We start from the raw sequence: 18,070 nt of genomic DNA, 5'->3' as shown, positions 1-18,070 counted from the left end.
ACACCTGGGGAGACTGGTTTTGTAAATTATGGATTTTAAAAACTTAATGTGTAGCTACACATTTAAAGCTTAACCAGTATATAAACAAAGAAGGCTCAAGGAAAACAGCAGGCGGGCTTAGTTGAAAGTGTACACTAGCATTTAAGAACTGCACAGCATCTGTGGCTAGTGATTACTTTTCGAGATTTGAATGTATATGGCAAGCATTTGTGACTACACAGTGAACTATTATTCTATATGTGGAGGAGCCATGTAAGAACATAAGAAGAGCCCTATTTTTCCCCCTCCATAAATATATTGTGTACTTTTGCTAATATTGTGGCTCCCCAACCTCTAGCCTGCTGACACCTCTCTTTCGCTTGCAGAGGTGGTGCCATTTTGGATCCAGACTACGCTCAGAGAATGTTTACTGTTTATATTGATATGTTACTGTATAGTATAGTACAGTACAGTAAACCCACAACTTATGTGAGGGTTCAGTTCCTAGGAACTGTGTGCAAATGCAAAAATTAGTAAAGCCAGGAACTCCAACAACTCCTACAAACGCCAGTGTAAAAAACAACAACTAGCACTTACTCTCACACCTTCTAGATTACCTCACCTCACCCTCAGATCACGTCCTCGCCTCACTTTCAGACCACCTGCGTTTGCTCTCTGCTCTTGCTAGGCCCTATTTCACTCTCCAAATAATCCATGTATCACTATTGAAATGATTATTATTATTATTATTTTCACACATAAAAATGCATGTAAGAGAATTTGTTGGGTAGCCATTTTCTACCCACATTGATTCAGTTGCTGTGCTTTCTTTTCACTGTCCGGAGTGGGACTGAAGCTGCTGACACAAGCTGGCAATAACCTGCCAGCAGTCTCCAAACAATATGTCACCGTGATCCCCCCTCCCCCAACGACTGTACAGGAGTAGCTCCCTAACAAGACACCAGCTGTTAAGAGAACTTGTGACAAGTAAATTGAAATTATAATGGAGTCAATATTGTAGTTGCATGCATTACCTAATTGGTGCTTGATGTGCTCCTGGGGGATTTGAAAGCATCCATTAGTCTTCACCTTGCTGAAACAAGTGGTTTCTCCCTCCACCTGCAACCCATCCCCCCTGCTGGGAGCCGAATGCGGTTTCACATTGTAGTGACATGCTCACTATTGAAAAGGGAATGTGTAATGGGGTTGTGAGCAAGTTAAGTCACCTCATCTGGCATCAGTCAGCTCTTTTGTCTTCCAAGAACACATTTTGCACTCCTAAGCACAAATATGATTGTAAGCAAGACATCCACAAAGCCAGCCTGCCTGCAGTTTTAGACAGTGAGCCAATCAGTTGTCACCATTTTATTTTCCTTTTGTGTGCATTTCACCAATTCTTCACATGCTTCGTAAATGCTACTAAAAGACCCACCAAATATTATGGAAATGTGTATGAAAATATGATGGCTGTGGGTCACGTCTGTAAGCTCCCATTTGTTTTTGATCCTTTGCTTTGAGGTTTGTTAGGTATGTGTCTTTGCCCATTCCCTTAAAGCAGGGGTGCCCAAACTTTTTTCAAAGAGGGCCAGATTTGATGAAGTGAACATGCGTGAGGGCCGACCAAAGTTACTGAGCTTTTTTTAGGATTGAAGTTGTTGAGCCATATTACAGTAGCCCCCCAAAATGGACTTTGGACAAAAGATTTTGGTTATAATATACAATTTGATGATTGGATAAGATTGTGGAAAGAAGGAATGAAGTTTACTGCATGTACTACAATAAAAGAAAATGTCATGAAAATGATATATAGATGGTATGTATCACCAGTAAAACTTGGGAAGATGTATAAAGTGAGTAATCAATGTTGGAAATGCCAAGAGAAAGAAGGAACATTTTATCATATGTGGTGGGATTGTAAAAAAATGAAATGTTTCTGGGAAATGATTTATAATGAATTGGAAAAAATGTTGAAATACACTTTTGTTAAGAAGCCAGAATCTTTTTTGTTAGGAATATTAAGGAATGATATTAAGAAGAAAGATGAGAAGTTATTTTTATATGCAGTAACAGCAGCTAGAACTTTGGTGGCCCAAAAATGGAAACAGGAAGAAATTCCGATGAAAGAAGAATGGAGAATGAAGTTGATGGAATACGCAGAAATGGACAAACTAACGGGGAGAATTCGGAACCGACAAGACCAGAGATTCACCGAGGACTGGAATAAATTTACAGAGTATATTAAAAGTATATGTGAAGAGCAATTAACGTTTGTAGGCTTTCAAGAAGTTCTGTGATAATAATTGATAGAAATATTGTTTTACAAGATTTGATAAGACTAAGATTGTTAAAATGCAATATAGATTGAAGAAATGTGAATAATAGTAATAATATGAAAAATTCTCCGACAGGCTGAGGGAAGTCTAAAAAAGTATAAAGATTGGAATTGGATGTTAATTTAAATGGAATGTTTTTTCTGTTGTTTTTGAAAATTGGATAAATAAAAATTAAAAAAACAAAACAAAACGGACTTTGGACAGGCCTGCCTTAAAGTGTGGTGATAACAGTGGTTGCTAGGCAAGCGAATAGGTTTGAGAAGATGAGAATTGGTATTGTTATGAGTTTGTGTGTGCCAGATCTTTTAACCCCTGGACCAAACAAATGTCAAAATATAAGTCATGTTAATATATAAGGCAGGCTGCCTTCCTGAGGAAGTAATCGCCTGGAGATGTGGGCCATTAAAAGAGGATGAAGCGAAGGGTGGTGACCCATTAAGTAAGCCATAAGGAAAACTAAGACTATGTGCCAGCCAGTAAGTGGCCCCACTCTGAGCTATGGGTAGTTAGCAGGCGAAAATGTAAGAGTTTCCAGGAAGGAGTTTCAGGATTGCAGTTAGGGATGATGTAAACTGGAGGGAAATTGGTTGCAGTTTGCAAGTGGCAACAGGCTGGAGAATAGGGTAGTCGGGGCACAACGTGGGCTGTCACTTTGAATCCAAGGTTTCAGAAATAAGAGAACGGAACCCTCTTGGAGCATAATGCTGTAAGACTCAGGTTGTATATATGTGTAAATAAACCATATATCCTAAAGACACCACAGTCTCTGTTGTGCCTCGTTTTCCAAAGGAAACGCAGACTCAGACTAAAGCGTGCTTGAAACTTCCTGGAATCTTGCACTGCCGTGGAGATTTGGAGTGGTTTGTAACAATATATTGGTGGCTTATGCAACACAGGCATGATTGACTTCTTAAAGCAATCATAAACGCCTATGTTGAGGACTCCATATTGCCCCATTACCTTTCCTCTCAGTCTATTGCCTCCCAGTGGTTCAGGCAGACACACAGACATGTGGGCCATTATATATATTTATGATTGTAATTAACAATACTGTAAGGCAGGATCTCCAACCTTTTGGGGCTGTGAGCCCATTTGCAAAGTGGAAAAACTACTAAACACCACACATAGCCTGTGACATATTCAATAGAAGAGAATGCTTTTTTCAAGCCTGTTTTTTTGGGGGTGGGGGCAGAGGGAGACCTTGGGTGCCAGGGGCGGTCTCTGCAGGCACATGTAACAGCTGTTTTGCACATGCACTTCATCAGTGTGTTCTCATCAGCACCCTGATACACTTTGCAGTAACTCTCATTATCAGAAAGGTGTGATGAATATTGTTAAAACTGCAGAAACAGGAAAAAAGTACATCTATGGACAACTAGTTCACACAGCACCTTCAACTGTAGGTGTGCACACAAGGCCAAGAATGGTGTCATGGAGGAATGTGGGTGGCCAAAATGAACTTGTGAATCTGTGCTCTATTTCTCCTCCTCCTCCAGCCAATGTAAGTGGTATCTCTTGCTTGCCACATTTGATTTCCACTTCCTTTTTCCTTGTTTTTTTTCTTTCGTTGTACAAATTCAGCCTACTCAGTGGTTTGCGGTTCTGGCTTGACACACACACACACACACACACACACACACACACACACAGTTAGCACATTTCCAAGGAGATTCAGCTTGGAGAGGTTGTTTTGGGGCTCCTTGCAATCCTGTTTTTGTTTTTACCACCCTGAACATTTTGTCTCTTCTGCAAACTTGGCTAAGTCACTGCTTGCTCCCTGACTCCTGATCATTTGTGAACTAGCTTAAAGACACCAGTCCCAGTATACATCCTTGGGGACTTTCCTCCCACATCCCTCCATTGTGAGAACTGTCCAACTTCTTCTCTGCTTTCACACACCCCTAAGATGATGATGATGATAATAATAATAATAATAATAATTTATTTATACCCCGCCCATCTGGCTGGGTTTCCCCAGCTACTCTGGGCGGCTTCCAACAAAATATTAGAATACAATAGCCCTTCAGATATTAAAAGCTTCCCTAAACAGGGCTGCCTTCAGATGTCTCCAAAAAGTCTGGTAGTTGTTTTTCTCTTTAGCATCTGGTGGGAGGGCGTTCCACAGGGCGGGTGCCACTACCAAGAAGGCCCTCTGCCTGGTTCTCTGTTACTTCGCTTCTTGCAGCGAGGGAACCACCAGAAGGCCCTCGGTGCTGGACCTCAGTGTCCGGGCAGAACGATGGGGGTGGAGACGCTCCTTCAGGTATACAGGCCCGAGGCCATTTAGGGCTTTAAAGGTCAGCACCAACACTTTGAAATGTGCTTGGAATCATTGTGTGAATGATTCAACACCAAAATGTGGTAAGTCAGTCCTGATACATTTGGGAGCCCTCCTGCTTGTTCTGCTGTGTGGGGCCCTGAACATCTGCTCCAAAGTCCTGATCAGATGGCACCATCACACTTTCCCTCGAGTAGCAGCTTATGCAGACAACCAGTAATTCTAGCCTAGTGCAGAAATACAAAGAGGGAAAGCATTTATTTGCTTACCTCGGCATAAGAGACAAAGGTTGAGGGGGGATGGAGGGAGCTTGCCCTCGTATGATCATATGAGTAAGAGTCATGTGATACCAGTCCTCTCTAGTCTCTGCCCCCCCCACAAGACCTATTAGATAAAATTATCAAAAACACCAGTGAAAAATAAATGCCTTGTTCTTTAGGAGAGTTCCACTGCATCACAAGGAGATGACAGGTCAGAAAATACAGTGGATGAGGTGGTGGCTGGAAATGGGGAAATGAAAGACAGAACTGCTTGTAAAAAAGAAAGTACTGTAAATTAAAGAGAAGCAGGCTCCAAGGAGTTACTTCAGAAGGGGAAACAGCACTGCTATCTCATTCTGTGTTCTGCCCAATTCATCAGGAGGTTTGTCTCCCTCAAAGTGAATTTTCTATCTCACCTGTATCTCCTCCAATGAGTTTAGTGCAGCATACTTGGGGTGACCCCATTAAATCTTCAAAGCAACCCAGCAAGATAGACAGGGCCAGCCCTATCACTAGGTAGAGTGGGACCACAACCTCAGGTGGCTTACTTTGAATGTCATGTAATAGCAGCAATGTTTGTTTGATTGATTTCTAAGATCCCAAGCCAGGTTACACAGTTACCAAGACAACTGCAAAAGTAATCCATAATAAAGCAAAAAGCAATAACAATAAAAGAATAAAACACCTTACTGCTAACATTTGCAAGGAGGACACGTATAAATGCATACTTCTCTTCCAAAGACCAGGGCAAAGTGTGTCTTAAGTTGTAAAGTGCTTGTGCCAGCTGTACCTCGTGGGAGGGGATTTCCATAATACAGTACAGTGGTACCTCGGGTTACATACGCTTCAGGTTACACACGCTTCAGGTTACAGACTCCGCTAACCCAGAAATAGTACCTCGGGTTAAGAACTTTGCTTCAGGATGAGAACAGAAATCGTGCTCCAGCGGCGTGGCAGCAGTAGGAGACCCTGTTAGCTAAAGTGGTGCTTCACATTAAGAAAAGTTTCAGGTTAAGAATGGATCTCCAAAACGAATTAAGTTCTTAACCCGAGGTACCACTGTAATACCATGGGTGCCATTTTGAGGACCAAAGCCATAAGATTTAGGTGCTGTCATTCTGAAAGGAAACAGAACTCATGGTATCTGCCCCTGGAACCTCTTACCAACCACAAAGGAAGTGAGAAGCAATATGACGCGGGTGGCACTGTGGGTTAAACCACAGAGCTTAGGACTTGCTGATCAGAAGGTCAGTGGTTCGAATCCCCACGATGGGGTGAGCTCCCGTTGCTCGGTCCCTGCTCCTGCCAACCTAGCAGTTCGAAAGCACATCAAAGTGCAAGTAGATAAATAGGTACTGCTCCGGCGGGAAGGTAAACGGCGTTTCCGTGCGCTGCTCTGGTTCGCCAGAAGCGGCCTAGTGATGCTGGCCACATGACCCGGGAGCTGTACGCCGGCTCCCTTGGCCAATAAAGCGAGATGAGCGCCACAACCCCAGAGTCGGTCATGACTGGACTTAATGGTCAGGGGTCCCTTTACCTTTACTATAAAAGATGTAAAGCATGCAAGCCATCAATCACTGAATCGGATTCTGCTTACCAACAGTGGTTTTTATAACAGAGCAAAACAAAAACAGGAGACAAGCATGAACACCACTTAGGTCACAAGAAGAAGTTCAGGTTTACTGCAGTGTTGGTATTGGCATGCACAAAAATGCAAGATGACAAGGCTTCATGGACACAATCCAGGTGGCTGCCTCTGGTACATTTCAAGACCTGTATGCTGTACTCCTGCAAATGGACTTCTGTTGATTGGCTTTGAGTAGCAGCCTTTACCTCTGAGTTTCATTAGCCGTTTGCTAGGCAGTATATCTGTGCTGTGGCGTGGCAAGAGGTAGCCTGTATTTTGCAAAGGCAACCACACTCACAAACAAAGGAACTGCTGGGCACACAATAGTACAATAATACAGTTCTCAGGACTGTGGCCCATGCTTACAAGATATTTTCATACTTTTTATGCAGCCTGAAGAACACTTTAAAGTAAACATATGTATTGCAATGGGGAAAAGAGTGTGAAGAACCAACTTCAAATGGCTGAATAGCAAGCAGCAGAATAATTAGCAAGCAGCTATGGAAAAATGACCACCTGTAAATCTCAAAACAGATGAAACAGCAGGAGCAAGCAAAGTGGCACTCAGCAGGAAAGCTTTCTTCCTCTGCTCTATAAACACATTTTCTAGCACTCTTTTCAGTGGTGCAGGTAGGGCTGGGGCAAATTCCAGGACCCACCAAATGATCTGCTGGAGAGCTGCAGATGATGAGCTAAGTGACAAGAAAGGCCTGCAACAGTACCAGGGTCACCATGGGCTGATGCTGGTTGCCACTTTTTCTCTCTTAAAAATATTTTAGTCATCAGCCAGATTCACACATACAAATTCACCAAAATGGTCATTTCATTATTTCTACTTTAAAAATATATTATCCTTTCTAGAACAAAATGATGCTCATTCCCCAAGTTAAATATGCTTTTACCATCAAGGCAGCAGAAGCAAACCCAGTTGTATTCCTGTAGCCATGATGATGCTGTGATTTAAATCAGTTTAACACATGGAACTACATATGTGCAGATATTTATTTTTTTTAAAAAATAGAGCTGTTGGGGGGGTTGTTCTAACGGATCTGTAAAATATGAGAAAAGAAGATTCATAGAGATGCATCTAGCATCTTCATTGTATAGCTTCTCCCATATGCTGAATATGCACCTCTTATTATGCCATAATGAATTTGAGTTTTTAAGGCGCCACAAGTCTCTGTTGTTTTTACTAACCCAGCTATGCCTCTAGTAACTTATTCTGAGGATTTTCTTTCTAAAACAAACGAGGATTTTTGGATCATATCAAGTTGCTATTTCCAAGAAATAAACAGATTGGAAATTCTATGGGATAAACCGCCTTTGAGACACCACAAAGTTGTCTTTGTTTCAGCTTGCATGAGCATGTGAAATGTATTTGTATTAATCTCATGCTTGTCATTCTAGAAATGGCTAAAGGCCTAAGGCAGACAAGGAGTGCCTTTACCAAGCTTTGCTTGGTAAGACAGCTACAGCCTTTTCTGATTGATAGCTTGACCACAGTTGTGCATAAAGTCATAGCTTTAAGGCTGGATTACTTGAATGCGCTCTGGACACTTCTGCTGGCAGGCTGCTGGTGGGGGGGGGGCAAACTTCTGCCAGCACATAACATAGTAATAATTTTATTATTTATATGCTGCCCATCTGACTGGGTTGCCACAGCCCCTCTGGACGGCTCCTAACAGAATATTAAAAACACAGTAAAACACCAACCATTAAAAACTTCCCTGAATAGGCTACCTTTAGATGTCTTGTAAAAGGCAAATAGTTGTTTTTCTGTTTGACATATGATGGGAGGGCATTCCAAAATAATAATATTGTCTGTGAGGGGACTTCCGGAGGCGGCGCGAACGGCAATGGCGGTCCTTTTCCTTTAGTGAAAGGGAGCTCTGCGGAGATCGGGTCTTCCGCTACGGCGAAGCGGAGACCCGCGTCTGAAACCCACAGGCAGCAAGAGCCTGTGGTCCTGGGACTCGGCGGGCGCCAGGAGCGACCCTCAAAACGTTGAAGAGACCCCGTAAGGAGCCTCGGATCGTGGAGGGGGTTGCGGCGCTGTGAGTCGATCGCTACTCTGCAGAGTGAAGCCGCGCAGCTGCTGCCGGTGAGCGCTGACCTTTTTTCCTTGGAACGTTCGGAACTGAAAAGCAACAACCCGTGAGTAAGGAAGGACTTTTTAAAATTGGAGTCTAAATTAATGGAAATTTGGCTGAAAGCGGAGAGATGTTAAAAGGAAGTCCGTCTTCCGCTGCTATTTAAATTTCCAAGCAAAAAGAGCTGGAGGAGTGGAGCCACTGTAGAGGTTTTTTAAACCATCTGATTTGAGCACCCATTGAAGCTGCTTTGAGACAAAGTAAAGATTTAACTTAGTTACTGGATTTAACCTTTACTTGGACTGTGATAATCTTCTGCTATGGGAACTATAGATTTTGACTGAGAAGCCCAGGTACTTGAGCTGCCTGAACAGTAAAACTGTCAGTTTGCAGACTTGGCTATTGTGGATTTGGACTTGCAACATTTAGAGCATTTTAAGACTTGCTACTTTGAAACACCAGTTGACACTTGTCAGAAACAATGTTTTGCTGTCAATTCTAACTCTGCTAAGCACTAGCTACTGAAGGTCTATGGACATTAAATTTGACTTTATTGATTTTATTTGATTTGACTTCTTCTCTCAAGACATTGCAAGCTCCCTCTAGAGGATTCTGGACTTACAGCAGTGACATTATTCTACTTTCTCTTTCCTTTCCTCCTATACGATTGTTTACTCTTGGGCTGTGGCATTCTCATGGGAACAACTCAGCTTGACCTTGACTGTTAGATAAAGTTGGAATGAGTGGCACAAGAAAAAGGGGAGTAAGAACTAGACAAACAACTTTAACCTCAGCATTACAGACACGTAGATCATCTGTACCTACTCTGCCGGTAGCAGGGGAGGAAGAAATTGTATCTACTCTGCCGTTGGCAGGGGAAGAAGAAGAAACTGAGCAGTTACAGTTGGAAGATATGGCCTCAGGAGCAACTGCTTCAATCCTAGAGAAAATTTATGAAAAATTGGAATCCTTGGATAAAAGAGTAGAATCTCTGGACAAGAAAGCGGATGAACAAACAGCTAAAATTGATCAAAATACAGCTTGTCTAAACAGAATAACTGGACAGGTGGCACAGAACGTACAAGCAATTGGGCAGTTAACTGAGGCCTCTGAAGAGAATCGTAAATTGGCTGAGGCTACCAGCCAAAAAGTTGAAAAATTAGAACAAGAGGTAAAACCATTATGTAAACAAGTTGGAGAACATCAGATGTATTTGTCTATGATAGAACTGCGGAACCAGGAAAATAATTTAAGATTAAGGTCAATACCAGAAGCTGAAGAAGAAAACCTAGCTGAGTTCCTGACCAAAGAATTTTCCAAGTTCTGGTCTATACAGGAAGAAAAGGATTTTAAAATTGTATCGGCTTTCAGACTTGGAAGATTTGCAAAGAAAGATAAGCCCAGAGATTGCTTGATAACTTTGAGATCGAGGGAGGAAAGGGACAAGATTTTGGGATTACACTACGAAAAGTCACTGGACATTTTGGATAAAAGAGCAGAAATTTACAAAGATATCCCGAAACAACTGCTGGACCTTAGATCCACCTATCTTGAATTGGTGAGACTGTTAAGGAGCAATTCAATCATTTTCAGGTGGGAATTTCCTCAGGGATTATCCTTCACCTTCAGAGGGAAGAAAGTCAAGATTAAAACATTTGAAGATAGAGATAAATTTTTGATTGCTTACGGAGAGGACCTTCAGAATGGAATCGAAACACCCTTGGGGCCTGGAGCATCTGCTGTACCTACTCCCTTGGAACCTGAAGATCCAGAGAAAAAGATACCACCCCCTGAGAAATAACAGATTTGCTCAGGATGTCTCTGCAACTGTTGAGCTGGAATATTAATGGGTGCAACTCTCCGGAAAAAAGGAGGAAATTATTTCATATATTGAAAAAAGAACAATTGGACATTATCTGTCTGCAAGAAACACATGTGACAAGGCTCCATAGAAAAGTGCTAATAAATAAAAGATTAGGCCAAGAATTTATATCTTCGGACCGAGTGAAGAAAAGAGGAGTGGTGATCTATGCAAAGGAGAGCCTATCACCTAAATTTTTATTTAAAGATGAGCAAGGAAGAATTTTGGCAATAGAGATACATTATCAAGGAGAGAAGTTTTTGATACTAGGAATTTATGCACCAAATGAAGGGAAATCGGAATTTTATAAGAAGTTGCATGAGAATGTCCTGGACTATCTGGACTATGACAACATCATTATGATGGGAGATATGAATGGCGTGGTATCAACCAACATGGATAAGTCACAAAATCAAAATCTTACAAAAGATGGAAGACTACCAAAGACCTTTTTTGAACTAACTGACAACATGGACTTGATTGACATTTGGAGGACAAAGAACCCCCTGGGAAGAGAAGGAACATTCTTTTCTGAAGCCCAACTGACATGGACGAGAATCGACCAAATATGGATATCTAGAGGTCTGGCACCTAAGACTGGAAAGGTGGAAATCTGCCCAAAGACCTGCTCCGACCATAATGCTGTAAAGATGAACATAACACTACTACCAGCCGGCTCCTTTAGATGGAAGATGAATGACAATTTGTTTAGAGATCAGGAGATTACCAAGAAGGCCCAAAAAGTTTTGAAGGACTATTTTGAGATAAATTTGAACACTACGGTGGAAAAAAGAATCATCTGGGATGCAAGTAAGGCCGTGATGAGGGGGTTCCTGATACAACAGAATGCTGTAAAGAAAAGGACACAAAATGAGAAAAAAGATAAGATTTTGGAGAAAATCAAAGAACTTGAGAAGAAGCTAAGATCTAATCCGAAGTCACAGCCGATTCTTAGAGAAATTAAACTCCATTAAGCACAGTATTCTAAATTGATAAACCAGGAAATAGAGTGGAAACTCAAATTAATGAAACAAAGATCATTTGATTCGGCGAATAAATGTGGGAAACTGCTAGCATGGCAGTTGAAAAAGAGACAGAAACTAAACACAGTTACAAATTTAGAGATTGAAGGAAGAAACATTCAGAACCCTGTGGACATTAGAAAGTGTTTCCAGAGATACTTCAAAAAATTATATACTCAAGGGCCGCAAGATGAGGACGAGATAAAACATTTTTTGAAAAAGAATGGATTACCAAAATTGTCACAAGAAAATAGAGTAATCTTGAACTCTAAAATAACACGACAAGAGATTGAACAAGCTATTCAGAATATGCAATTGGGCAAATCTCCAGGGCCAGATGGACTAACCTCCAAGTATTATAAGACATTGAAAGATTATTTGATACAACCAATGCTGGAGGTTAGCAACGAAATTTTGGAGGGGAAAAAGGCGCCGGAATCGTGGAAAGAAGCTTTTATCACATTGATACCAAAATCGGAAACTGAAAAGACTCAACTTAAGAACTACCGCCCCATCTCCCTCCTAAACGTGGATTACAAAATATTTGCAGACATATTAGCAAGTAGATTTAAAAAAGTCTTGAATCAGGTAATTCACAAAGACCAGGCAGGCTTTCTCCCAGGAAGACATTTGTTTGCTAACACAAGGAACATAATTGACATTTTGGAACTTTTGCAAACAAATATCAACACAAAAGCAGTTTTAATTTTTATAGATGCGGAGAAAGCCTTTGATAATATTTCTTGGAAATTTAAGAAGGGAAATTTGGAAGGGATGGGGGTGGGACGGAGTTTTGGGAACGGGATTGACGCAATTTATTCAGAACAAAAGGCTAAACTGATAGTTAACAATGTGATTACTGAAGAGTTCAAAATTGAAAAAGGAACACGACAAGCCTGCCCGATTTCCCCACTGTTATTTATCTCTGTTCTGGAGGTGCTCTTGAACATGATCAGAGGGGACCGGCTGGTGGAAGGTATTCAGGTCGGAGCGAAACAATATAAACTTAAAGCGTTTGCAGATGATCTAGTTTTGACCCTTCAGGAGCCAGAATCTAGCACGAAAAAAGTATTACAATTAATTCAAGAGTTTGGTCGGGTAGTGGGATTTAAGTTAAATAAGCAGAAAACTAAGGTATTGGGGAAAAACTTGACAGTTACAGAGCCAGAACGGTTTCGGAAAGAGACAGAGTTGAACGTGCTTAAAAAAGTAAAATACCTAGGGGTAAATATAACAGCAAAAAATCTGAGTCTATTTAAAGATAATTATGAGAAATGCTGGGCAGAAATTAAGAGAGACTTAGAAAGTTGGACAAGATTGAAACTTTCCTTGTTAGGCCGAATTGCTGCTGTAAAGATGAATGTATTGCCGAAAATGCTTTTTTTATTTCAAACATTACAGATTGTGGACAAAACAGAGTGTTTCCGGAAGTGGCAGAGAGATATTTCTAAATTTGTCTGGCAGGGCAAAAAGCCCAGAATTAAGTTTAAGATATTAACTGATGCGAAAGAAAGAGGGGGCTTTGCCCTGCCAGACTTAAGGCTGTACTATGAATCAGCAGCTTTTTGCTGGTTGAAAGATTGGCTGCTTCTCGAAGACACTGATGTACTAGATCTGGAAGGTTTTGACAATGCGTTTGGTTGGCATGCATATTTGTGGTATGACAAGGTTAAGATCAATAAGAATTTCAAGAACCATATTGTCAGAAAAGCAGTGTTTAATGTCTGGACAAAATACAAAGACTTATTGGAAAACAAAACTCCAAGGTGGCTTTCACCATTGGAAGCTAAGGCCCGGAAAAGACTCAATATGGAGGCCAAATGGCCGAAGTATTGGGAAATATTAGAAAAAGATGGAGATAATGGGAAATTGCAGAGTCAGGAGAAAATGAAAGACAAAGTGCGAGATTGGTTACATTATGCTCAGATTAAAGAAGTTTTTAAACTTGATAAAAAGTTAGGATTCCAGGTGGAAAAATCGAAGTTAGAAACGGAACTGTTAGAGCCTAAGACTAAGGTACTCTCAAGAATGTATAACTTGCTGTTAAAATGGAACACACAAGATGAAATGGTTAAATCGGCTATGATAAAGTGGGCACAGGACATTGGGTATAATATTATGTTTGAGGACTGGGAAAAGTTATGGACCATTGGGCTGAATTTCACTGCATGTAATGCTTTGAAAGAAAATGTAATGAAAATGATATATAGATGGTACATGACCCCAGTCAAACTTGCAAAAATATTCCACTTGTCTGATAATAAGTGTTGGAAATGCAGGGAAAGTGAAGGAACGTTCTTTCACCTCTGGTGGACTTGCCCTAGGGTTAAGGCCTTCTGGGAAATGATATACAATGAGCTGAAAAGGGTATTTAAGTATACCTTCCCTAAGAAACCAGAGGCCTTCCTTTTGGGCATCGTTGACCAGAGGGTGCTAAGGAATGACCGAACATTTTTTATGTATGCAACAATAGCAGCAAGGATACTCGTTGCTAAGCATTGGAAAACCCAAGATCTACCCACACTGGAAGAATGGCAGATGCAACTGATAGACTATATGGAACTGGCTGAGATGACTGGCAGAATTCGAGACCTGGGAGAGGAGACGGTGGAAGAAGATTGGAAGAAATTTAAGGACTATTTGCAAAAATATTGTAAACTGTATGAATGTTAAGGAGGATGCTTGATCACAAACAACTTGGCACCATTGAATTAGATAAACTGAACTATGAAGATAAAGACACTGATGTTGGGAAAGATGGAGGGCACAAGGAGAAGGGGGCGACAGAGGACGAGATGGTTGGATAGTGTTTTCGAGGTTACCAGCATGAGTCTGACCAAGCTGCGGGGGGCAGTGGAGGACAGGAGTGCCTGGCGTTCTCTGGTCCATGGGGTCACGAAGAGTCGGACACGACTAAACGACTAAACAACAACAACAACATGAAGATAAGCTAAATTTAGGAAAAAATCAACTTTTAGATAATGATTAGGCTAAACTAAAAAGTTTTAAAAAGTCAAATGAATATATCTAAAATTTAAGATATAACATTGGAAAATTAGATAAGGTGGGGACAAGGTGATAAATTGCTGAATTAATTTTTATATTTTGGAACGTAGGAGAGGGAGATGTGAGGAAGTCCAAAAAGGATAAGAAAATATGTTATGAAATGTGATATTTTTTGTATGTTTTGTTTATTATGTTATAATTTAAAAAAAAACTATTAATAAATATTATATATATATATATATATAAAAAATAATATTGTCTGTGAGATCTATACTGGCTGTCAAACTGCTAGAGGGCAGAGTTCAAGTTTTTGGTACCAACATAGGTGAGCTATCCAGCTTAACACCAGGTTACAAGGAGGAGTTGTTATTGGTTTGTGTGTTCGTTTTAGTTTGCATTTTGTGTTTTTATCTTGTGAACTGCCCTGTGATCTACAAATGAAGTAGACAAATTTAATAATAATAATAATAATAATAATAATAATACAGAGACCACTATTTTTTTTAAAAAAAACAACCCCCTACTTTAGCTGTTTTTACTGCATGATTGCGAACTGCCTTGCGACAGATCATGTTGTCTGAGGTTACTTCGGGGCAACTATCTATTCCCTCTCCTTCTGAACTGCTCAGTACGTAGGAATTAGAGACTGTGGAAACCAGGTGGGAGAGATAGCCTATTGCATAACGCCAGGAGCGCCCATGCGCTAAGATCTCCCGGGGCGTCCTCGCGCAGCCTTTGGACTCTCATCGCCCCAAGCCAGCCAAGCCCAGACTTTGCCAAAGCCGCGCGGCCGGCTCCACAGACCGGGCATGCGCGGAATAAGAGCCGGGCGCGAGGCGGGCTCCTGCGGATTCGAGTGACACGTCGGCGGGCCAATCGCCGCTGTCCTTGCGTGAGGGCTTCTCTCTCAAGCATTGGGAGCCAATAAACAGGGCCTCGCGTGAGCCGGGCGAGGAGCGCGCGGGGAGCCGAGGGCAGGTAGCGCTTGTCTCCCTAATGGAGAGGCGGCGCTCCTTCTTCTGCAACAGGCCATGGAGACGTAGTAGGAGCTGGGTAAGCGGGAGAGGTGGGGCTGCGTGTGGCCTCGGTAAGCGAATGGCGAGTAGGGCGGCGCTGGAGCGCAGTTTGCGCGCACCCGCGCCTGCGCGAGCGCCGCCGTCATTCCCCGGTGCTGCGTGCGCGCGCGTTATTGGGAGCAGAGGGGCAAACGCGTGCACAATAAACTCCGGGTTATGGGGAGAAATTTGGAGAGCTGCTTGCCTGCGCCACATTGTTTGCTTTCAAATACCGCCGTGCTTTTTTTCTTAAAAAAATGTTTAGGGGTACCCTCATTTTCCTACTCATATTGAAATACTGCCCCTCAGTGACGCCAAACTTAGATTCACAAAATGTTTAGGGGGTGTACCCCTGCGTCCCCCCGGAAAAAGCACTGCAAAAATACCTGAGCATCTTCCTGCTTGCACAGAGCGCGCGGCCGTTCGTTCGTTTGCACGGCAGCCGAAGTCGAGCCACTTTGCAATACTGTATAAACTAGGCTGCAGGCGACAAGATGCTTGGGGGGGGGGAATAAAATAACATTCCCCCTCCGCCCCACTTACAACTGACTGGAGGGGAGGAGAAACCAAATAGGCACAAGTTTCGGACAATCTGACGCGCAGGGAGTGACTTGCAAGGTTGCTGCAGGTGAACGGGTACCGCTCTGCAGTTTGATGACCTGTGGCGGCTCAAAAAGGCAGGCATTTGAGGTTTTTCGAGCCGCCAAGCAGACAGTTGCGCAAAGGCTAAATAACTGACGAGTGCAATTTTTGTTTTGGTGGGTTTTGTTTTGTTTGCAGTGTCATGTGAGAGATACGCATGACCTTAAGAACCAGTTGAGCTTTACTTCACCTTCCTTGTTTTCCTGGATGAAGTCCGAATGAAGCTGACCAAGCTTTGTTTATTTAAAACAGTGATAGTCATTCTTTTTCTAAAATGCATATTCCCAGGTTTGTTTTCCAGAAAGGAGTTGCAGTGGCAATTGTCACAGCCATGCCCCTTCTAAGGTTGTACAACATTCTAAGATTACACATTAATCTTATAGTTATTATTGTATTCCTAATTATTATTATTCTTGTATTCTTATACAATAATAATAATTAGGGACACATTGCAACAATCAGTGCAGATGCGCAGGTGTTGCCTTTTAGCTAGGTTCGAAAGCACGTCAAAGTGCAAGTAGATAAATAGGCAAGTAGATAAATACCTCCGGCATAAAGGTAAACGGTGTTTCTGTGACCTGCTCTGGTTTTGCCAGAAGTGGCTTAGTCATGCTGGCCACATGACCGAGCTGTACGCTGGCTCCCTCGGCCAATAAAGTGAGATGAGCGCCGCAACCCCAGAGTTGGCCACGAATGGACCTAATGGTCAGGGGTCCCTTTACCTTTTTTTTTTACCATAGTCTGTGCACATACGTGGGCAAATGATTTGGAGTGGTCCAATATCTTTCAGAGTGACTTGTGTTTCCCTAGAAGTTCCAATGAACATAACAGAAATTGCACACCATTCTTCTGAAACTGAAGCACCAAGTGTTTCCAGTGTTCCTAAATGCTTAGCTTTGGAGCATATTGTGGCTTAAAAGCTCCCCTTTCTAGCTGATTGGGTGACTCTAAGACACTTGAGGCAGAAATAGTAACATGTCTTTGAGTGTGGACCAGTACAGTACTGTTAAGCAGTTCTGGGCCTTAGACTGTAAGAACCTGTGCTTTTTCCAATGGAGTATAATCTTGGTATTAGCATAATTCCTGCCTTGGAATAAACTTTTTGGAAAATGCATCATCGGCGTGTATCCCAAAGTTTTGTCTTTGTACAATGCATGTTAAATTGTGGTGTCTCTCAGGCCAATCCAGAGGAATAAGAAACTAGAGCTTGCATCCTGGGAGGAAAAAACATACACATTTGCTGCTGGACGGCTGCCTTCTATGAGAAGTGCTGGCATTGTGTTTGGCCCAACACTTTATTTTTCTGAAAGACCCTCTCAGGAGTAGAATGTGCGTGCACACACGTACACACCAGTAACTGCTTCTATAAATATGAACGAGGAACTGGGTTTTTGTGCCCTGAAACAAGTCTCTAGCCCACACCAAATTCATTGGGAAGCTGTGATAGATAACAAAAAACCCTCAATCAATCTTTATTGCAGTTAAAGACCAGACAGGGTAACTCTCCCTGGGGTGACAGTAGCTGTATGAGTTCTCCATTGCCTTATAATTCATTGTCTTTTAACTGTCCTGCAAGCAAATCAGGATGAATGCTGAATAAACAGGCCATCTGGAAAAGGCCATAATTTTTCATAAAAGGCATACATGCTGAAACACAACTTTTAAAGATTCGGGAGCCCTGTCCCCTCTTTTAACCAGGTCACTCAACCAGTACTGCAGTTGTTCTTAAAGTGCTTTATTTCTGGGGGGGGAGGTGCTGATACTCTGGGCGGTTGCCCTGGATGGAAAACTTCCTTGGGAGTCAGGAAAAACAAATACATGTAAAACAGTTGTATGTTTTACTGGAACATCATTAAAATATTGGTATGTAGTTATTACATGATGCATGATAATTAAAGAAATTGCTGCAACTCTGTA

The sequence above is a fragment of the Podarcis cretensis genome, assembly GCF_951804945.1.
Source record: "Podarcis cretensis genome assembly, chromosome: 4".
Lineage (NCBI taxonomy): Eukaryota > Metazoa > Chordata > Lepidosauria > Squamata > Lacertidae > Podarcis > Podarcis cretensis.
This window is presented reverse-complemented; position numbering follows the sequence as displayed.